General features: G+C 34.7%; 1 pseudogene; it reads right to left on the bottom strand.

The window, feature by feature from the left end:
- LOC118605229 lies at positions 1–119 on the bottom strand (annotated as a pseudogene).
- Between the last annotated feature and the right edge of the window lie 23,352 nt (positions 120–23,471).

The following is a 23,471-nucleotide window of genomic DNA, read 5'->3' as shown; positions in this document are numbered from 1 at the left end:
TACCTACAGCACCTGGTCTTCCTTGGTGGTCTCCAATCCAAGTACTAACCAGGCCCGACCCTGCTTAGCTTCCAAGATCAGACAGGTTTTGGCTTGTTCAGAGTAGCATGGCCATAGACTCACCTTCCATTTTAATAGAAAGCCTTTCTGGGTAAGGTATTCATGGTTGTAGATTCTTGTTTTTCATAACTTTGAATATTTTTTGCCATTTCCTTCTTGCCTGCAAAGTTTCCATTGAAAAATCATCAGACATTCTTATGGTGGTACCCTTGTAAGTAACTAGCTTCCTTTCTCTTGTTGCTTTTAAGATTCTCTCTTTGTCTTTGACCTTTGGCATTTTAATTATGATGTGTCTTGATGTAGGTCTGTTTGAATTTCTATTGGTTAAGACTCTTTGTGCTTCCTGAACTTGTATGTCTAATTCCTTTGCCAGATTAAGAAAGTTTACTGTCATTATTTCTTCAAATATATTCTCAATTCCTTGCTCTCTCTCTTCCTCTTCAGGTACTACTATGATCCAGATGTTTTTATACTTCATGTTGTCCCAGAGGTCTCTTAAACTATCCTCAGTTTTTAAAATTCTTTTTTATTTTTGTTATTTTGATTGGGTGTATTCTACCTTGTCTTCTAATTCATTGATTTGATCTTCTGCTTCATTCAATCTACTGTTGAATCCTTCTAGTGGATTCTTCATTTCAGTTATTTTATTTCTCATTTCTGTCTGGTTCTTTTTTATGGTTTCTATATCCTTTTTTATGCTTACTATCTTTCTGTTGAGGTTCTCATTATGTTCATCCATTCTCCCCATAAGTGCATTGAGCATCTTTATAACTATTATTTTGAACTCTGTCTCTGGTAGGTTGCTTGCCTCCATTTCATTTAGCTTATTTTCTGGAGTTTTCTCCCGTTGTTTCATTTGTGGCCTGTTTCTTTGTTTTCTCATTTTATTAGTCTCTCTGTGTTCATGTCTATGTGTCAGGAATATTTGTTTCCTCTCTTAGCCTTGGCCAGATGGCCTAATGTGGAAGGTATCCTGTGGCACACTCTCCCTGACCCCTTATGTCGGGGGCTCTGGATGTGATCTTTGTGTGGGTTGTGTGTGGTTTCCAAGTCTTTATTGTTGTTAGTAGATCGATGGATGGGATTAATGCACAGGCTAATTGTGGGAATTGGCTGCACCTACAGGGTAAGAGTTGCTGTGTGGGGGCTAACCCCACTGAGTGGGATTTGCTCTAGCAGGCTTGTGTACTTTTTGCAACCACCCTTTTTGTGTACCGCTAATGGGGTTAGTCAAGAGTTACTCTGTTGTGGTCTGGTGCCAGCCTCCAGATGCATTGGTTGTGTGGCCCCTTGGTAAGGGCTCTCCAGTAGGGCAAGATCAGCTGCTGCTTTTGATTGCTCGGGGCTAACCAGTGGAACTACAAAGTGACCCACAGATGGTTGTTGCCTATGCTGGAACTACAGGTAAGTGGAAGAGAGAATGCTGTAGGCAGTGGTCTGGTTATTCCCTGTCCCTGACCTAGGGCAGTTTAGCAGAGGAACCAGTTCTCCTCCAGGTCTGACAGTGTCTGTCAGTTGCCCGCAAGTTGAAACTGGAAGAGTTTCTGGGTGATATGCATGTTGGGTGGCGCAGGGACCCTGGGAGTCTCCTGGGTCTATCGAGTAAATTTCCTTCTGCCGCTGCAGCATCAGTTTATATGCCAGCTCTGTCACTGTGGCTCCCTGTACAAGTTTCCAATCGTAGCAAAGTCAATTGCTGCCACTTTAGGCCCGAATGCACCACCCCAGGGAAGGTGTAGCTGTGTACCAATGTGCGGTGGGCACTTTGTGTATTGGATGGGTCAAGAGCTCAGGAAGTCAAGATTCATCAGGCCAATAACCTCAATTTTCTGCAATTTCTGTGTCTATATGTTCCTGCAGTAGTCACATATCAAATGAAGACACGCTTCAGTCTGGGGCAGTCCCACAGACCCCTGCAATCCCCTGAAGAGATATTGCAGCTTGTACAGGCAGCAGTAGTCTGCTCACAACTGTTTTCCCTGAAATGCGCTCACTTCGCTAGCCGAGGTCTGTTGCCTGTGCAGAGTTTGCAATCCCAGAATCAAGTAGGGCAGGGGATGCTGCCTGTCAGTGATATGCAGGCACTTTGTGGCTGTGGTGAAGTGAGAACTCAGAGAGACAAGGGTCACTACCGCCTCGGTTTTGCTGCAACTTCTATGCCTGGGTGTTCCCGCTGTAGTCACAGATCACAGTTGCTGTCTGGGACAGTCCCACAGACCCCTGCGCTTCCTGGATACAACATTGCAATTCTTGCAGGCAGCAGAGGTCTGCCTGCAACTGATTTCCATGAAGTGCCTGCCCTGTGCTAGCCAAAGTTTGTTGCCTGTGTGGATTGAGAGATCCGCGGGAGGAGCAAGGTGGTGGAGTTCACTGCCTGGGGCAATTTGTGGGTAGGGTGGGGTCTCAGGGAGACAATGGCAGTCAGATTAATACAACTTCTATCTTGCTGCAACTTTGGTAACCCTTTGCATGGTCGCACAGAAGTCCAAGAAAACAGCAAGACCAGCTGGATCCCGGAAATCCACCCAAATTCCTGTTGGCAGCAGTGATCTGCCTGAAAATATGTTGGAAACTTCCCCTCACATTGCTGGCTGCCAGCTGTGGATGTTTGGCTATGAATTGGTGAAGGGTGTGGCAGCCATCCAGAAACAAAAGCCCTAGGCAATCTGCAGGTTGGGTGGGATGGGCTGATCTCTTCCAGCCAGCCTTCCTAATGGCCCTGTGGAAGGAGTCTGCACAGACAAGCTGGGGTGGTCAGTAGATTGCCCCATAAGGGGGTTGGACTGAGGCACAATGGTGGCTGCCCTTCCAGCCCTTCTTCTGTTGCAATGCCAACTCTCTAGGTATGAATCCTGCGTGAGCCTCTGACCCAGCGCCGGTGTACCAGGTAACTATCCACAGGTCAGAAAGCATGTGCATGAGTCCTTCAAAGGGACATCTAGGGTTTTAGTCTCCTTCTGTCTCACCCAGACAGCCAGAATCCCCTCTGGTTTCTACAGTCAGAATTTTTGGAATCTCCTCTTCCCTGGGCTGGGACCCTGAGCTGGGGAGCCCCAGATAGGGCCAGGATACCCCTCTCCTTCAGGGGAGTTGCAGCAGACTCTTTCTCCCTCCCTCCCTATAATCCTCCACCACTTCCTCCACCACCGGAGGAAGTGGGTCCAGCCCAGTTCATGACTTTTACACTCCTACTGGCTCCGAAGTGTCTCCTTTATATTATCAGACTTAGATTTTACGATCAGCTGGACTTCAGGTGATTCTTCATGTTGATTATTTTATAATTTGGTTGTAATTTCAAGGCAGACTTGGAAGGAGGTGACCCCTGCTTTTACCTAGTCCACCATCTTCGGCCCTTCAGTTTGCAACTTCTTAAACACCCAGTTTTTTCATATGAAAAATGGGGATAATACCTTTTGAAGTTGTTGGGAGGATTGTATGAAGTTATTTAAGTGAAGTATTTAGTGGAGTGCCTAGGACAAAGCAACCTTCCATTTTTAAGTGCATGCATAGGAATATTTTAGAAGAATATAAAAGTAGATGTAAATTATGGTCGACTTTGTATGAATAGCTTTACAACTTTTTAATTTGTCTTATATTTGCCAATTTTCTTATACTTATTAACCATATTTTATTTCATATTTTTATAATTTCTACAACAATAGTAGTAATTGAATGGAATCAATAAACCAATAATACAAAAAAAATTCAGAGGGTTTCATTTGGAAGGGTTCTCTTATCCAACCCTTCCCTCCATCTTCCAGAATTTTTTCAGCCTATTGTACCTGCTCTGATGATACATTAACATTTTTTAATTTTTAATTTTATTATTAATGAATTCACACTTTATAGCTCTTGTGTATAACATACATATTGATTTATAAAATAACAATATAACTAATATAAATAAGGGACAGTAATATTTAAATCAAAATAAAATTGAAAAAAATCAAACAAACGTAAAACCCTTCAAAACCAACAAAAACATCTGCAAAAAAAGTCAAAAGAGAATATAAAACTTCTCTTCAAAGACTTCTTGAAGTGATACTTTAGAGTAACTAGTCTGAGGGAAAAAAAAGTGACTGTTAAGATTCATTTTTTACCGAATAATCACTTCAACCAAAACCTCATTTTATTCAACTAGTTTCTTGTAGATTTCTTTCAACCCAATTGTATGTACTTGCTTTAGAGTTAAAAACATAATAATAAAACAGAGCAGTCAAGAGATTTGTGTCATACAGCAAAATTAGAATACATGCTTAATTCCAAATCTTGAATGTTGTGTTAATAAAAATGTGCTATTTCCTAAAGCAGTAGAAAGCACTGAAGGTTTTATTGGGCAAAAGAGTAATATCAGAAATATAATATTTAAACAAATCACTGTTGGCAGTGTGGTCAGTGAACTAGAAGGGACAGAGTTAATTGAGCTGAAAACCAGTATTGACGAGCAGACTCATTTTGTGGTTTGTTTTTTATGTGAGGCCCTAGTCTCACATTTGGTTTAAGGCAACAGGACATTTTTTCCTGGAAAAGTTGTTTTCAGACCAGAGGGCTTTCCCAGAGGTACTTACAGGGTTCCTAGCATCATTACACATGGACAATGTCTGAGAAAGGTATTCTCTTTTTCATTTATCTTTTTTACACATTTGGATTTTGTCTGTAGAGAGGGAACAGGGGTTTCACTTGAAAAACAAAAGACAGCTCCTGCTAAAAAACATTTGAAAAAAACTGTACTTCTAATTGACCTGTATTGTGTGGATAGACAGCCTGCAGTTCCATAATTTTATCATTTTTGTTTGAAGATTCTATTGTGAAACCTTTCAGTCTGCTTAATGTCTCTCTTAAAGATATTGCAAGACTGCAGCATATTGTAGCATAGTTTTATTTTGGTTTAAGTCACTTTATTAATATCGGCTAAGAGGATGGAAATCCTCATTAGAAGCTTAATTAAGGAAAATATCCAGTCTCTTTATAATGCTTCGTTGCGGGGAAGGAAGAAAGATGCTATTAAGACTTTCAGTTAAGTGAACATAGATTGCCTGAAGCAGTGCTACTGTCAGTGTGGTCTCTAGGTCAGCAGCTTGGACGTCTCCTGGCAGCCCAGACCTCCCAAATCAGAACTCGCATGTTGACATGGTGCCCTCATGATCACATGCCCATTACAGTCTGATAAACACTGCTCTAGAGAACACATGGGCACCTGAGTCCAGAGAGTAAGATTCATAGACATGCACTGAACATATTGGTATTAATAGGAGAAACTGCACTCTTTGGTAGAAAATACTAATAAGTATTTAATAAAACTTAGTATTGAGGATCTGTCTGCTTTCTTCCTTTTCTCCTTTCTCCCTCCTCCTGTTTGTTTTCTAACTGGTTAATAAAGGTGATTCTATCAAAACCTCGTGTTTTCTCAGGCTATGTCTAATCTCAGTAACAAACTGGAAAGTCAATAAGATTATTACTTTTCTAAATGATATAAAACTAGTTTCTGCTTTTTTTAATTTGTTTATTTTTAAACCAAGTGACTGAATAAGGTAACATCACATGGGAATAGCCATGTTCTTTTTGTGGCTTCTCTTTTTTTTGCTCAATATTACTAGGTGGATGGGATTTTATAGGTACTGTGCATGACAACCTAGCAACCTAGGTGCCATTTTACTGTTATATCACTTCCAGTCATTGCACACAGGCCAGTCCCCTCAAGACTATATGTAAGATTTATAAGTAACTTACTTTTAATTTATACCCTGTATTTTCTTTTATTCTACATGCTAGTTTTTTTTTTTTTTGCATGTGTGTAAGATTCTAAAATTTGTGTTTCTGACCTTTCCTGTCCCTTGTAAATTCAAAGATCTTTGCAGCTATATCTCTATTTTTTAATTCAGATGAGAAATAACAATAAAGAGTTTGAAAGAGAAAGGCAAAGATAGACCTGGAATGATCTTTCCAGAAAAGTATTTTGGATGGTGCCAAGTATTTACATCCCACTTAAAATGTTCCCTCAGACATGGCTCTGATTTTTCAAAATACCAGCCATCCATGAACCAATGCCCTGACCTAGAGTGGTTAATAGTTCTTCACATGGGGTAGCTTTCTGGCTATTGATGCATCCTGCACTTTTTTTCATCATAGTATTATGGAAGGATTTTGGTGCTTGGAGTAAGTCTATTAATCTAGCATGAACAAGGATACATTATCACTAAGTGCGTGGGAGTGAATCATTATCAATAGCAATGTCATTATTAGTGCCAGACACTAGTATTAAGTCCTTACACATAACAGAAGGAAGCACAGATGCATGAAATAGATGCATGAAATGTGATGCTTCCTATAGTTACTTTATTAGATAAATGTGAAAATGAGATGAATGTAAATGGCCTTTGAAAAGAGATCAAATACCACTGTGATATTTTCATTATATTACTTTCAATGGACTGTAAGATTGAGCTGTGACTAGATGTGATTGAGTTATTTAACAAAATAAATACCTGATTTCATAACAGGTATAGTCTAAAGTTGGAATTATAGCATTCTGTAACACATTTATGACATATTTTAATTGAAGAATTATTGTAAGCAGAGTCCTCGACCAGAGATATTTCAAAAATTCTTTTGGTTCTAAAATAGCAGCCCAATATGCATACAGCCTTGTATAGTATTATAAGAAAAACAATCTTGGGTGTTGGAAGTGTGAATTTTAATGGAGTAAATTTGTCCTTACTCTTTATAGCCTGAGATATATATATATGACACATTCTGTAGTGTCATATCTGTTAACTCTTTTATTATCTGGGCTTGATAAAACATAGAAAATAATTATATCACATTTGCTAATACTCAGATCTTATCTACCACAATACCACATCTCTCCACCATTATAACTATGTGCTAACCGCCACTGCATGCAAGTATATGAAGTAATAAATAGGCCCCCAGTGCCAAGCAAATACAAAAGCAGGCAAAGCCTTTTTTCCTGCATATGGGAACCATCTCTTATGGACTTTGATCAAGATAGGCAGTTTGAATTGTTTCTATATTTCCTTTGTTAGGAAACTCTTTTTATTCTTAAAAAATAAGCTTTGGTTTTAGTCACTGTATGAAAACAGAACAATGAAAACATTTTTAACACTGGAGAGTTTTAGTACAAACTGGAGAGTTTTATTTCTGGAATTTCTGAAAGATGGTGTATGGGGATTATGATGACTTTGGATATTTCAAGTGCTACAAAGATTAGTCTCAACATTAGGTCCCATGCTGTCCCTGCACTGACATTATTAAGTTTAGGCCAATGTATAATAGTGAGGGAAATGTTTGGAAACAGGCCATGGAGAAGGGGTGAGGAAAAGGGAGAAATTTAGGCTACACTGTTCCTATCAACACTTCCTCAGTGCAAGGCTATTTAATGAATTTAGCCTTCACAGATTTTTAGTAGTGTTGAAATTTTGGAAGGCACGTGTTTGAATATTCACACAGTTTTGCTATGCTGTTTCTGGTAAAAGGGTGGAGAAGAGAATCGAAGGGACATTTGCTACACTTCTCTCGATCACCAGTACGTCGCAGTAGCTGAAATGGAGTACCTTGTTTTTTCTTTATCTTTGCCTGTTTTTATGTTGTACATTAACTGAGCATAAGAATATCTGTTTCTCTGATGTGCAGAATTGTACTCTGATGGCCATTAAAAGTTTGGAAATGAGTGGTGTTTGGTATTAACCAGCTGTGGCCTTGAGTGATGAAATTCTAAAAATATGTAGTGAGCCTTCTCAAAAAGCATATGCCTTAAATATGTAGAAGTAATCAAACACACAAGACTGACCTTTAGGCAAAATTGGCTGTAGGTGGTATAAGCATTCAGTTCTTAATTCCAAGGATTGTATTTTAGAACCTAGAGACTTTGATATGTAAATGAAAATGTTTGCATTACTAACAAATCTAAAATTAGCAATGTAATAAACATTCCTATTTTATTTTATATTCAAATATAATAAAAATTTGCACACATACACCAAGAATGACACAATCTTGTTATAACGATTTGAGTCTTACAGATTTCAAAAAGGGTAATGCATGACTGACTAGAGAGCCAGTGGCCATTGCTGTGTATGTTTCCTGCCTAAATTCATTTACTACTGTTATTTTATATTATTGCTCTTTCAAATGCCTTTGGAGCCTAGGATTCCAAGAATCACAACAAGATATGTAATCACTATAGTCTTTTAAGAAAATTTTTGATATTGATAATTTATTCCAAGAACAAAAAACTTTTTATTGTTACAGGCAGCATTAGTATCAGTATAATCAAAAAGAATAAGAACAGATCAGATAAAAATTTGCACATTTCCCTAGCATTTTTTCTTTTGTCTGTGTACAAACGTAAGACTTACGCTCGAAACTCACTATAAATAAATTTCTGAACATCTTGTACTAATTCCAGTGATTAGACTCTATCTTACGCTTATATTTACATGAAACTTTTGATTTAAATACTTGAATCAGAAGTATTTAGCATACTATCAGATGATGCAACAAAAAACTTTTTAGGCACAAGTAAATGTTTCTGTTTCCTTCTCTCAGGATGTACTGACCTTGCTGTATTTTTGTATTTTGTGAAATTATTTTAATAATACTTTTAAATGTTAACTCATGGATTTCTTCTTTTTATCCACTTCCAAAAAAAATATGGAGTCATTATGTCAACTCAGCAGATATCAGATCTAAATTTCTCTTGTCGCAATTAAAGTCTGTCTCCTCTTCCTCTTGGTTCGCTGCAAAAAGCGACCAGCTGTTGAACATCATCCCCTTGCAATAGTAAGTCCCTCCTTAACTTTCTCTTTTTCCATTCATTTAAAAACCCCAAGCCCTGAAGTTTTCCTCATAGGTCCTATTATCCTTGCTAAAATTGTTGGATGTAATCTTGTAGTCCCATTACCACTGCCTCAAATATGTGGAGCCATTGGGAACAGTAGTCTCCAAAAGACCACACTTTCTCAATAAAAAGTTATGATTGCCTAGCATTTCGGATAATTATGATAACAGAGTAAAGGTAAATGTACAGATCCTGTATGACTCCTCAGTTGTTTTTCTTGATTTAGTAATTTTGCATTGCATATTGTTTAAATTAGTTATTACTTCCTCTGACATAAATGAAATAATTTTTCTAATCATTCTATTTTAAATTAGGTATCTCATATGTAAGTAGAAGTCAAAATGAGTCATAACACTGTCTTGCTTTTATTTTATATAACATAACAATATAACCTACTGATTCACTGAAGTTCTTGTAGGAGTCAGGATATGTAAAAATAGTGGCGTCTAAAGAATAATTTGATAATGTGACATGTATCCATATCATTTTCATCAACAAACATTGCAAAATGGTAGCAACTTCTGTACTAGTCTTTCTTCCCTCCTTATTCTCAAACTTCTGGATCTCTTATTCTATTTTTATCATAGATGTTAATATATATACAGATATATAATTATCTATATAAAATATATAGTTTATACACATTTATGTTTATGTATGTGTATACGTGTCTATATACATGTAAAAGAGTAGTTAAAACATAGGTTTTGAGTTTAATCATTGATATTTATTCTCTCTCTGATTGATGTGAGAGTTCTGAATATTTTTAAACCTCAATTTATCTATAAAATGGCAAAACCAAAATTAACCATAAAATTACAGGGTGGCTGTGAGAGTTAAATAGGATCATACATTTGAAATACTTTGTAAAAGATCTAATATATAATGTATTTATAATAAACATTATTACTAGCACTGCAGTTATACTATATTTATTATCATCATCCCTTGAGTGACATTATCACCAAAATAGATAGCCATGTTACACATTACTCATCTAATTTGTAGCATATTGTTAACCTGAATAATATTTTAACAAGACCGCTTTCCAGTTCTTTTTAAAAAAAAAATTTGCTTGTGTTATTTTTGATTGTTTTATTTGCTTGTTTAAATCTGTTAATGGTTGTTTACTGTCTTCCCAAAAGCTAGCTATTTAGTTGTACTTACACAGGTTTAAAACTTTATTTTTGGCTCGATTTAACATTTTTTGGTCAGATTGCATTAATTATCTTTTTGTGAGTAAATTTTTTTCAAGTTTGATATTTGTCAAAAATAAGGACAATCACTGTATAATACACATAATACAGGCTCAATGAAGCTTGTAGTCAGAGGCTGGCAAGATTGTATATGGTTCTTCACAATGTGTCTACTTCATTCTAGACAATACACTTAGTCTGAATATACCTGGACTCCCCACAAGAGAGATCCCAAGTTTCCTGCCTCCTTTGATAGTTCTACAGGAATTATGAGGAGGCAGATACCCAACAGAGCTGGAAAACTCTGGACTTTCAAATTGACTTTAAAATTTTGCTGGCATGAGAAACACTTTATATTTGGACAATGACTCTCTGGAAAGTTCACATATTAATGTTTATATCAGCCTACCCTGTTAAGCCACCTTTTTTTAGATCTGAGGAAGAGCTATTTGGGTTATCCAGGGGCTAAACTGAGTTTTCAGTAATAATTGCCACTTGGGAAAATGTGATCTTTTAGTCCGGGAGAACTTAAAAAAAAATCTAACATTAGTGTGCCTAAATATTTTCCATGCTAATGTGTAATATATACTTAAAATCAAATAGTTCTTATAGCTAAATCAGTCATTTTACTTTTAGCATGCAAAAGTACTAATTACTAATAATACAAAATAGAAATTCAGGTGGAATATAGAGTCTTATAAAGTGTAGGATCTATAAAGAGAAGGACTATTAAAATCTATCCAATTACATATAATAGAAATTTTTAGTGAGATATACACTTGTTCAAAGGCTTATGTTTAGTAACAAGACACAGGTGAAAGTCAATTGTAAAACATCTACTTCCCAACTTGCTTTTGTTGTTCTTTGCCATTATTGCATACCCTTGATCTCTGAAAGAAACTGTTTTGTTTTGTTTTTTGTTTTGTTTTGTGAAGAATAATGTACCTGAGCTCTTTGGTTAAAAAAAAAAAAATGGCAAGTTGTGTTTAAGGAAAGAGAAAGTGTTTCATTTGATTAAAATAGGAGGCTTATTAAGGAGGGCAATAGCAGAGATTAAAAAGGTAGATTAGGTATAAATGGTGAGAAATCAGGAATGCCAAAACAAAGAATTAAGTTTATTCTGTAAGAATTTGAATATAATAAATCTATTTTTATTTTATAAAACTCAAATTCAAAATCGATTTATGTTTATTCTAGGAAAACATGGAGGACAAAAATGTATGCGGAATAAACTTTATGGAATCAGACATTTTATAAAGTATATATATATATATAGGTTTATTTCTCTTTACTCTCTTTTCTATAAATGTATTTTTAAGCATGATTGGGATCATAAGGATTTTTTTTAACAATCAAGATTAGTTATTTATATTTTAAAAGGTAATATATTTTCAAGGTTTAAAATCAAAAAGTACAAAAGGGTTTACACGAAAAAGCTCCCTCTCAATTCTGTCACTCAGCACCTCGTTCTGTCCCTCAACGTAATCGATATTATCAGTGTATGCACCCGCCCTGGCTAACCAACAGCATAGGCACACACAAACACACATTCACACAAACACATGCTCTTATATGCTACCACATGTTGCACTTTCTTTTTCACCGTATCTTTTTTGACTAACAATGTATCTTAGTGATCATTCCATATCAGTATTTAGAGAGCTGCTTCATTTATCTAATGTTCCCATGGAATTTTATTATGTGAATATATTGTGATTATGTAAGAAATACCTTGATGATGGACTGTATTGACCAGAAAAAGATGGATATTGCTTTAGTAACAACAAAAATCTTTAAGTTTCAGTTGTTTATATAATGAAAGTTTATTTTTATACTCATGCTCCTAGTCTAGTGTTTGTTTTATGGGTATCTGATTCTATATATTCCCTTCTAAAAGGATAGAGTCAAAAGCCTTCACTATTTAAATATGAAGAAGTGAAAAATCTCAAGGTTTAGTTTTTATATATCTTTGCTGGGTTTTTTTTTTTTTGACTACTAGTTCTGTGTATTATTAAGAAAGGAGAGTTTAAGTCTTCAATTATAAATTAAAATCTCTAATTCTTTCAGTTTTGTCAGTTTTTGCTTCATGTCAAACCTTTTTTTGCTTTGTGCTTACATTAATTTTCTATTGCTACATAACAAATTACCAAACTTAGTGCCTTAAATCAACTTCCATTTATTACCTCATAGCCCAGTGGGTTAGAAGTCCAGGAGGGTTCTACTTAGTTCAAAAGAGAAGAGAACCATTGTAAATTAACTACAGGTTTGTTGATACTTTGAATTCTGATGCATATCCTCTACCCACTTGTTGTTATCTACTTTTCAGAGTCCTCAAAATGTGTCAGTTTCAATGTGGCCAGGTTTTGTAGTTATGCTGAGTGAGAGAGACAGGGTGGTATGTTTACTCCCATCCTCTCCAGAACCAGAACCCCCAATGTGGAGTTTTTAAACATAAGCCATAGAAGCTGACTCTGGCCAATGAAAAAGAAAAACTTTTGTTTTTCTAAAAGTTATTGAATAATTTACGGAATCATTGGCAGTGTTGAAGAATAAGGCTGGAGGCCATGCTTCAGGAGCAATGCTGCTAATCCTCTCATAGAACCTGCCTGATCAGGGAATAGCTGCCATAACCACAAGAGTGGGCACTTACCAGAAACTCAGATTTTCCACAACTGCTACTGCTGTCAGTAGGAAGTCAATCTCCAAAACCAGAACCAAAACCAGCATTTATATCTTTTTGCTCAAGTCTCTCATAGGTGAATCTAATTTATGAAAATTGTCACATGCTTGTATGTACAAATCAAGTCAAATGCCAATATTTTTAACACTGAGACTGTAGAACTGAGTTCTGTGGGTTCTATCTCATGAAGGGGAATCCCTTAAGCATTGCCAGGGTATCAAAAGGTGCTGGACTACCAGCAAATGTACTAATGTCTATTGCCGTTAGAGTTCATTATAAAAGACAAAAGAAAATTTGGTGCTGCTTTATTTACAAATAATGTGTAATTGATTATGCTAGTAAAAGTACTAATTTATTTTATATAACTAGAAAGTTTAATGAAATTAACTGGTATTTTTAAGAGATTTTATAGTGGTATTGAACATAGGTAGATAAAGAAAACATTAAATATTGGTATTGGTGCTGCACTCGGCATGGAATTCTTAATGACATATGTTTCTTTTTTAGGATTGTGCTATAAAAAAAATGAACAACAAAACAAACTGAATTCATGCTTTCTAAAGTATTTATGTCTTAACATGTAGTGGTTAAGAATAGTCTAGACTATGAATTGAAAAAGCCTGCATTATATCTTCTCCTGTTACTAGCTGGGTAAACTTGGGGAACTTACTTAGTTTCTCTGCAATCATGCACTGTATCTGTAAAATGATGGGGACGATATCAGTTCCAAGCTTATAGAATTACTGAGAGAATTAAACAAGGTAAATGTAAAGCCTGTACATAGTAAATGCTCAGTAAATATTAGTTATGCTTAGTATTATTAATGTTTTTTTCTTTAATATGTTAGTAGAACGTATTCATTTTACTTTGTAAAATATTCAAAAATATCTTCAATGTTGAATAATATGAATACTTCCTGTTTACAACTAGTGAATAGTTTCTTATTTACGATGCACTCTTGGTAGTAATTAGTAAACGGCTTCTAAAGGTTAAATATGTTCACCTTCTTATATGTGGTGAATCCGGAATATATTTCTGGAAACCCATTTATGCTTATCTTCAAACACAAATCACAGTGCTCTTCAAAGTTGAGAAGGCAGAGTGAAGGTCAATGGAAACTCAGCTCATAAGTTTTATAACCTATTCTGTGTAAGCACATATTGTACAGAAGTCCAAACTTTTGGAAAAAAAATGTAAATGTGGTTTGGCTTGCATATATAATATAAAAGAGACCCAATTGCAATATCTTTTGGTGCTTTCCTTCATGTTTGCTTGAGGAGTGTTCCGTGCAGTTTTGGCAAATTACGTTTCCAAAAATTTTGAAATATTTAACTGGTGCAGCTTTCTAAACTGGCTGCTACCCATGCAGTAGGATTTGTTTCCTTTCGATATAAATCAAGCTTTCAAAATGATAGCTCAGAGAAAATAATTTGAGTTTTATTGCTTTGGAAAGAATATCTGTGTGAGTCCTTCATGCTCCATTAGTTAGAAAATATTAAAGTAAAATGAATGAGTCCTGCTATGAATCTATGATAATTTGTGGCCTGGTCTCCCATAATAAAAAAATAAAAACTCTAATCTTTACAAGGTTTTAACATGTAATATTAGATGTAATAACATGTAGGGTTTTTTTTCTTTCGCATGGCAAAGAGTAAGAAACGAGAATGTAACTGCTTTTCTTATGGTCTTAGGAAAAGTACCTACCCTGACTAATTCAGGAACTTTGTAAAGTACAACTGATTTCTGATACTTCGGGTAAAAACGTGGTTTTCCATGAAGAGGGTTAACTTATTACTGAGTACCCTGTGGGTTAATTTTTGAAATGAGATCCTATTTCTGGCATATCGTACAGTTTCAGTTAATGCTGTTTTTAGGCCCTATTTGTAAAAATTATTTGCATGGCTAGGTCATGTTGGTTCCATTACTTTTTAGCATACAACTGGGACTGCAGAGTCTCCGCTTGATTCAGAACCAAAAAAGAGAGTTTATAAAAGTACTTTCCTGTAGAGGGAAAGCTTGTGAGCAGAAAGTTATGAGCATAGAGATTCTTTTCCTCTGCCTTTTCTATGTTACTTACTTTATTCTCAGAAGCTTATGTTCTAGTCAAGGGAGCAGTAGTTTCTTGTAACATTATTGTAAAGGAGTATGTAGCCCTTTCTGTAGGTTTCAGTTGTATAGCTAATAATTTACCAATTTGTCCAACTTCAGAGTAGGTATATAATATTATTTTGTCTGTATAATAAAATTTAACGTAGAGCTCAAGAAAATAAACATGTCAATGAATTGTTCCATCTGTTTACCTTGAGAAATTTTTAGAATAGGGTATATTGAGGATTTTTAACAATGATTTAAGTAATTTCCTAATGTAACTTATTCAGTTAACATGAAGATCTTTTGCACCACAGGCTAGATTTGAGACAGATGACTTTTCAGTAATGTTTTAATTCCAGTTAAAAGCCCAAGAGGATTTCCAAACAAGAATAAAAGGAAAAGTTTGGAGCGGTCCTTGGATGAGGAAGCAACTTCTACAGCTGCAGTATTGCCGTACCGGCGGGGGCCGGGGGTTGGGGGGAAGGCAGATAATGTGCTAGTGAAATTATCAAGAGGGGGGCACCACTTGTTTCAGGATTGGAATTTCCTTTTAAATCTTATATTCCCCAGTCAACTGTAATCTAACTTAGATTTCCCTGTCCATAACAAAAAGAAACAGTCTAATTAAGAAAATGTGTGTACTCAAAAATTATCTCGTGGTGCTCTGACGAATGAAAACTTGTAAATGATGCAACTAGAGACCATATTCTTACTTTACAGTCACATTCTTACTTGGAATAAATTACGCTACCTGACTTGATTATCCATCATGTTCTTTAAATTCTATTTAAAAAGGTACTAGTCTGCTTCTAAAAACCAAACTAAAATCATACAAAAGATTGCCCATGAAGGCAAAATTAAGAATTTCCTGTGTGATTGAGATATATGTCTATCTTCTTAACATGAACATGTATGTCGTAGGCAGCTTCTAGGTGGTCCCTGTGATTCTCATTTTCTTGTATTCACACTTTTGTGTAATTTGCTCTCTTTGAGTTAACTCACTTCTATAAAAAGAATTATATATGACAGAAGCAATAGGATGTCACTTCCAAGTTAGCTCATAAAAAGACTATGGCTTTTTCTTGGTCTCTTGATCTCACTCTCTCTCTACCTCTAATTACTTGCTCTGAGAGAGGACAGTTGCTGTGCAGTGAGGTGTTGCGGTGTGTGGAGAGGCCATGTAGCAAAGTATGGAGGGATGCCAATGACTATGTGAGTGAGCCTGGAAGTGGATAATTTAATCACGATGAATTTTTGAGGTGACTACAGCTCAGCTAATAGTTTGAATGCATGTCATGAGAGGCCCTGAACCAGCGATATTTAGCTAAGCCTCATTCAGATTCCTGGTTCACACAAATAGTGGAATAAATGTTTATTATTTTAAGTCTCTTAAGTTTGGGGATAATATGGTACATGGTAATAGACAGCTAAATCAAAATTTTAGGTTGATAGAAAATATATCATTTGCTTTATAGACAGTTTAAATAATGTATTCACTAATATACATAATTATATTTAATAATTAACACAACATATAATTGTATCATTATTAAGATATCACATATGATTTATTTAGCCTAGTATATATTTGAAAAAAAAGTTTCTCTCCTGATCTCCATTGTCCAGTGCCCTTTTCCAGAAGTTACCACTGTTACTCTTTCATGTTTCTTTCTAGAGATAGTCAATACATGTATAAGTAGGTATGGTTATACATCTTTAAAAAATACGTAGTAGCCATCCACATAACTATTATATATGCTGCTTTTTAACTTACTGACATGTTTTGGAATCAAGTTATTAGGTGCCTTAATGTTTTCCATGGCTAAATGCCATAATTTATTCATCAGATTCCTAACTGATAAACACTTTGATTTATAGTATTTTGCCATCAAAACCAATGGAAAAAGGAGCATCTTGTATCTATTACTATAGGATAACTTTTTAAAAATGAATTGCTGTGTCCAAAGATTTTTTGAATTTTTTATTTAGATAGATTTTGCCAGTTTTTCTCTATAAATTTTATTCCAATTTATATTCCCCCAAACAATGTAAGATAGTGCTTACTTACCCACATTTTTATTAACATGGTTCTCAAACTTTTATATCTTTTTCAATCCCAAAGTCTAAATAAATAAATGGCCAGTTTTAGTCTTAATGTTCCTTAGGTTTAATGTTAATTAGAAGCAGAGTCGACCATTTCCCAAGATATTGAAAAGCCTTTTGTATTTTCTATGAACTGTATATTCATACTCCTTGCCCAATTTTTACTGGTTTACTGATTTTTTTCTTTATGATTTGTAAAGGCATTTCATATGTAATGAAATTTGCCTCTATTATATATGTTCAAAATTTTGGCCTCAGTTTGTCATCTATTTTTATATTTTAGGGCATATACACATAGACTGTTGAGGGAACTGAGTTAGTCATCATAAATTGGTTAATGGAAGTTGAGCTGTGCTTAGATCACAGCATCCATGGAGCACCACCTACAAAGTGTCAGCAAAATGGATATATATATGATGAGTAAGGATGGGTAGCTTTCCTTTGGTAATATCACTGTGCAAAGGCTTAGGAAAGACTTCATGCTAGTGCTATAGTTTAATGTTTTATTTTAAAGAACAGCTATAACAAAGACAAATATGATCATCAGATAAAGTATAAGGGGGAAGGAAGGCCACTGAAAACATAGGGATAAATTTAAAAATAGAGGGAAAAAAAGCAATGTGAGAGCACAATAAATATACCTGGCTTTGATCCTGACTTTCCAAAATTATAGTTGGTACTGAACTGATTGTTAATTATTTAACTTACATAACTACTTACTAAATATTAAGTATTTGTTAATAAATATTTGTTAGTCACGCAGGGGAATCCGGTACATTAAATGAGAGAATTCAATTAACTGACGAATTGTTCAATTAACTCCTGGTATTGGGGGAAGATCTAGCCTGGATGAAAACACTAAAGGATGCAATTGCTTTCGAAGTAGAAGTGCCCCTCTGTGCCCATTGAGCATCACAATACCCTATGACAGTAGTGAATTAAATGAATCACTAGTTCTGCAGCCCCCTGGCATGTGGTCAGAGAGTGGTATTTCCAAAATGTAATATAAGATTAGTAATTATTTGATCTCGAAGCTACATTTTAAACTGCCACTTGTAGGTGGAAATGCTTTGATAACTTTACATTGAAAAGATATTGTAGGGTAATTTGCCTCTCAGCTCTATTGAGGACGGAAGCATCTATATAGCCCTATACAACATAAAGTGAAAAATTAAGATACATGTGTGTGGAACTTCAGGCTAATTCACTGTTAAACAAGGAAATCAACAACTCAGAAAATGTGAAAAATTTAAATGTATAAGTAAACCAGTCAACAAAAAATTATACTTTATGTCTGCCTTATGAAAAGAAAAAGGAAGAATATGATAGATATCTGAGAGGACTAGAAAAATAACCTACTTATTGCATTTTCTTCTCCCTTCAGTTAACTGACTACCAATTAAGCAATTACACTAGTTATTTTCTTTAGTATCCATTTAACATCTAAGACATATGTTTTTGATTCTATCTCTGAAGAGTGGATTTCCCGCCCCTCCTCAGAGAGAGAATGAAAGAATTAGAGAAAACAAACTTAGTTTTTCAGTCCTGAGAGTTAAAGTCTGTGTCATATAATTCTATTGTATTATTCGTTTAACAGGCATTTACTCTTACCTGCTCCAACTTTGTATTTTTTCCCCTGTATTCTCTCACAAGAAATGGCATCTCTGTCTACTCCATTCCATAAGCCAGAAGCCTAGCGGTAACCCTTGACATTGCTCTCTCACTACCGATGTGTGATAGATTGTCTCCCAAATATCCCTTGCAATTGTCTACTCCTTATAACCCTTGGTATCATTCAAGATCAAGCTACCATTAACTTATGCTATTCTGCTTATTCCATTGCATATCACATATATAGATATATGATATGCAATGAAATTATATGTACCATATTTTCTTTATCCATTCATCTATTGATGGACATTTAGGTCATTTCCATGTCTTGTTTATTGCAAATAATTAAAAATGAATATCAGAGTGCAAGTATCTTCTCAAAATTCTGATTTCATTTCCTTCATATGTATATTCAAAAATGGGATTACTGGATCATATATTTCTATTTTTAATTTTATTAGAAAAATCCATACTTTTTCCCTTAATAGCTGCACCAAGTTACATTCCCACCAACAGTATATTAAGATTCTCTTTTCTCCACACTCTTGCCAATACTCATTATCTTTTATGTTTAGGTAATAGTCATTTTAATGAGTATAAGATGATAAACTTGTGATTTACATTTCTCTAATCATTAGCAATGTTGTGCACCATTTCATATACCTGTTGGCCATTTGAATTTTTATTTTTTTGAAAAAAATATTAAAGTCATTCACCCATTTTTTAATCTGGTTATTATGTTTTTCATTTTGTTTTGTTTTGCCATTGAGTCGTTTAATTTCCTTGCATATTTTGGATACTAACTTCTCATCAGATATATGATTTGCAAATATTTTCTCCCATTCCACTGGTTATCTCTTCACTCTGTTGATTGTTTCCTTTTCTGTGCAGAAACTTTTTACACTAATGCAAACCAGCTTGTCTTTTCCTTTTGCTGACTGCTTCTGGGGCATCCGAAAATCATTGCCCAGACTACTGTCAAGGAAGTTCTTTCCTATATATTTTCTGGTAGTGTTATCATTTTAGCTCTTACATTTAAGTCTTTGATTCATATGGAGCTGATTTTTGTAAATGATATAAGGACCCAGTTTCATTCTTCTGCATGTGGATATTGTTTTCCCAGCACCATTTATTGAACAGACTGTCCTTTTGCCATTGTGTATTCTTGACACACATGTTGACTATATCTTAACTGTAAATGCATGGATTTGTTTATTTAAAGACTCTCTTTTGCTTAATTTATCTATATCTCTGTTTTTATGCCAGTACCATGGTATTTTGATTATTATAGCTTCGTAATAGCTTTTGAAATCAAGAAGTGTGTTGACTCCAGCTTTGTTCCTTTTGCACAAGATAGCTTTAGCTATTCGAGGTCCTCTGTGTTTCTATATAAATCTTAGGGTTGTTTTTCTAATTCTGTGAAAAATACCATTGGAATTTTGATAGAGATTGCATTGAATCTATAGATCACTTTGGGTAGTATGGACATTTTAATATTAATTTTTTTCAGTCTATGAACATGAAATATCTTCCCATTTTTTGTTCTTTAATTTCTTTCATCAATATTTTATAGTTTTCGGTGTACAGATCTTTTACTTCCATGGTTAAACTTATTCCTAAGTCATCATCAACACTGAAAAGCTGTAAGCTTTTCCTGTAAGATTAGGAAAAGTCAAGAATGCCCGCTCTCCTCCCCCGCTCTTCCCCTTTTATAGCTTTAGGTATTGTTTGGTACCTGGAAAAGACATTTCAGTGCATCACCTTATGTTGTTGACATTCATTCTTTCTAGCTTGTACTGGAAGGATTGACTTCAATCCTGCCATGGTCACCATTGAGATGCTGACCTCCTTCTCCCCACTATCAGGATTTTCAATGGCTTCTGGTCATTTCTGCTGAACTCAACATAATTATTTTGAGATATAAAAATTCTAAAATGTTTCTTTACAGTTTTTCCCCAGGGGACTTGGAGTGTTGATACAGGTCTTTTTGCATAAATAGATACAGTGGCGCCATGCTGGAGGTGGAACTTCTCTAGGAGGCCAGCTCTTCCTAAGGGGCCTTTTGGAATACATCAGTTGGGTTGCTGTGCTCTGGGTTCTCTTCAGCCTCATCTCAGTTCCTATTGGTTGTACTTCAGTAGCTTTGCCTGTGATTGAGATGGCCTGTGATTGAGAGAGTACCTTCTTAGGTTCTTCAACAAAGTTTATTCAATTTTATTGTTCATCTTGTCCAACATTTTTCTTTTCCCAAGCTGATTGACTTTAGCTATTTTATGTGTCATGCATTTTTTTGCAGTCCTTTTTTTTGTGACCTAAATTCTACCTGTAAGGAAAGCCCTTTGAGATTTTCATTATTATTTGAAAACATGGTTTTTGCTAATAAGAGAAAACATTTCCCCTACAAGATATTATACTTGAAAGTCCAACTCTTTTGGATTTCAAAAATGTTGTTTCTACTCCAGACTTCATAAAGTTTACTTTAAAATTCAGTTGGTTTCTTAAAATTATTTGAGTTCCTTTGTTTGCTTTTGTCCTCAATTAATAAAGACCTTTAGCTTAGTGGCAGATATTGCTATAAAACAAGAAAGATGCAGGGGAGAAAAAGGGAGAAAAATATTTGGTGCTAGCTAATAGGTTTATCTTGCCATAATAGAAACAAGCTGAATGTCATGAACTTAAAAAAAAAAGGCAGATTTTAAAAAATACATTGATGGAGAAGTAACGGTATGGAAAGAACTTTAGAAATCAAGTTGGATATGGATGTCATTTTTCTCCCTAGGAACATGGATTTTCCTTCACAGAGACTTGTTGGGAAAATGGAAATTTCATTATAAAGCCATCATTAGTTATAACAGTAAGTAAGAAATGTGCAAGTTGTTTCATTAGATGAATTAACAATAACAGATTTGCATGCAGATAAGTGAAAGAAGCTATTTAAAAAGATATATGTGTAAAATCTGTCCTGAAATGTCACAATCTAAGATCTACTCTTAATTTTTGTTCCAATAGCCATTTGTTCATGAATAGGTCCTAATTTTAAGATAGTTATAAGTTGTTTAGAAAGAAAGACAAAGGTGTTCTCTGCTTCCTCAAAGAGGTAGGGTTTGTAGAAAAGACTGATTTGAATACAACTTCTGCCGGCTGTGAGACCATCAGCTACATGAGTTCAGTTTCTGAGAGACATAAATGATGGCAGACAAACTGCAGAGCATAGACATCTCTGACAAACCTTACTATTTTCAGAAACACCTCCAGAACCATTCAAGAATCCCTTATCACGAACACTGACACCCTTCTATCTGGTGAAGAATGTTGTTTTCTCTAGTCTTGTAATAGCTTAGTCTCTTAAATTGCTTTTTTAAAAAATTTTTTTCTGCATCATGAACTGAAGTGTAAATTTTGTATAAATCCTGGGTTTTCAGTGTCAAGGCATTAAAAATTTAAAGTTAGCTGTTATCTACCTACAAATGCCTACCTGATTTCCACTGACTATTGATAATGATGTACTAATATTGACAATACTAAGGGACTCTTTTCTAAAAGATATTTCGTAAGACATAGGTGAAATAAAGTAATCTACAAAAAATAAACGTTCTGTTAGATAGAAGCATAAGAAGCCTGGCAGATCAGAAATTCATTCAGATTGACCCACAGTTTTATATTATCTATTGTCAACCAATTCATTAAGAAAAGCTGTATCTTTTCCTTGTTCTGATTAAGATTTCTTCAGAAAATGATGGCAGAATGTGAAAGTAATTCATTTTTTAATACAGTTACAAAGGATTGTCATTATAACAAAAATATAATTCCAGATAACTATTTTTTTTTCTAAAAAGCAATATTTTTTTATTTGGTGGTTTTTAAGTTATGGAATTACGTATCTATACTATAATGGAGGAAATTATTCAAAGATGTGCAAAAATAAATTTGACCATCTCCTCTTCCTTCCTAATCTCTACTCCAATCTATTTTCCTAAGGTAACCAACATTAACCAGAGTATATCCTATTACTTCTTGTTGATCAGAAAAGCATGTACATTATGAGTGTGTGACTAAATACATGTAGTTGACCTTAACAAATGAAAATAATAAGGTTTTTAGATACCCAATTTCTCTGCTATTCATGAATAGCAGAGAAATTGCAATTCAGGACAAGTAAATTATGGTGAACCATAAGCAAGTCCAAGGAAACGAAAGGAAGGTCAACTTTTATTCAGTTTTAGAAGGAAATTGGGGAAGGGTGTGCTGATAGTTTATTGGCTGCAAGCAGTGAGCAGGTTGTCATTGTCAGTTCAGAAAGAAGCCCTCTTTCTTTTTCCTAGGGTCTTCAAGCTGTGGTGAGTGATACAATAGCCCTTCCTTCATGGATTCCTGACTCCATTTGACTTAAGTTTCTTTTGTTCATTTTCACGACATATACATACACACATACACGATTATATATATAATACACACATATAAAGTGTTCTTATCATTTGTTGTTATTTATAGATATTATCTTTAATATACCTATTGCTATGCCACTTGCTTTTCACTTAGTATATGGATCCTCCCTGTATATCAGTAGGTTAATACAACTTTATTGTTTTGATGCACTAATTTATTAATGTATATATATAAACACAAAAATAATTATACATAAGTGATCATACTAAACATACTACCTTTAAAAACATGTCCAGTCTTTTTCTTTATTATTTCTCTTCTTTTTTTTTTATTGTTTCCCTTCTATTTCCTCCTTCTTTCACAATAATTTAAAATATACACCACTATATAAGTGTATAGATTCTGTCACTATGTTACCAAAACCTTTTTTATTTTCTTTGACTGTATCTTGATTTTTTTTTTTTGATTTGTTTTTATCTCA

The sequence above is a fragment of the Rousettus aegyptiacus genome, unplaced genomic scaffold (assembly GCF_014176215.1).
Source record: "Rousettus aegyptiacus isolate mRouAeg1 unplaced genomic scaffold, mRouAeg1.p scaffold_m13_p_1, whole genome shotgun sequence".
NCBI lineage: Eukaryota > Metazoa > Chordata > Mammalia > Chiroptera > Pteropodidae > Rousettus > Rousettus aegyptiacus.
This window is presented reverse-complemented; position numbering and strand designations above follow the sequence as displayed.